The following is a 944-nucleotide window of genomic DNA, read 5'->3' on the forward strand; positions in this document are numbered from 1 at the left end:
TCTTTCTTTCTTTCTTTCTTTCTCTTTCTTTCTTTCTTTCTTTCTTTCTTTCTTTCTTTCTTTCTTTCTTTCTTTCTTTCTTTCTTTCTCTTTCTTTCTTTTTCTTTCCTTTCTTTCTTTCCCTTCCTTCCTTCCTTCCTTCCCTCCTTTAGGTTGACACTGGTTAGTCGCTAGTTGTTTTGGGAGCTGTGTGGGATGCGCGTTGATGTCTTTCTCACGATGAAGGTGGAAGAAAGGCGAGGGATAGGAGGTGGCCCTGAGCGATACTGTCCATGAACTAATCCATGCCTCCAGTGAGGACCTGGTTCGCACCTCTGTGAGAGGCGATGACTTAATAGCAATTAATGATGGCTGTAATCATGCTATTAATGAGGTATGAGATGAAGATAAAAGAATAATTACCATGCACTAATGCTCTGAACAGCAGAAATGCCAAGTGTGGTTACTCTGGAAAGATGTGGCTATGAGGAAAGATGTGGAAAAGAAAGAGATGGACAGAATCCCAGCCAGTGTGTGAAAGAGGGCTTGGGTAGAAAATTATTGCAGGAAAAGGGATTGCACCAGAACCAATCACACATGAATAATTTATTTTATTTTCCTCCTCAGAGGGAAGGAAAATAAGACACGCTACTGTCAGCTACTTATGGGCTGATAGGACATCTTGAATCTCCAGATATATAATGAGATCATGAAGCCTTCTAGGGCCTGAGAAGCCAAAAGTGAAAAATGTCTCTGTGAAGTGACCAGCAGTTGGTATAATGGCTGTGTTACTGGACTCCCATGTAGTTGACCGGGGTTCGAGTCCTGGACCCGGTGGCTTAAACTCACGCCGGGCGCGTGTGCATTCGTGCCCAAGATCCCCAGAGGAGAATGGAGGAGAAGGGATTGTGGCATGGCCATCCCCCCTAGGGGGTGATTTCTCCCTTTCTGTCTCTCTGTCTCTC

Source organism: Tupaia chinensis, unplaced genomic scaffold (genome assembly GCF_000334495.1).
Source record: "Tupaia chinensis unplaced genomic scaffold, TupChi_1.0 Scaffold139785_1, whole genome shotgun sequence".
Lineage (NCBI taxonomy): Eukaryota > Metazoa > Chordata > Mammalia > Scandentia > Tupaiidae > Tupaia > Tupaia belangeri.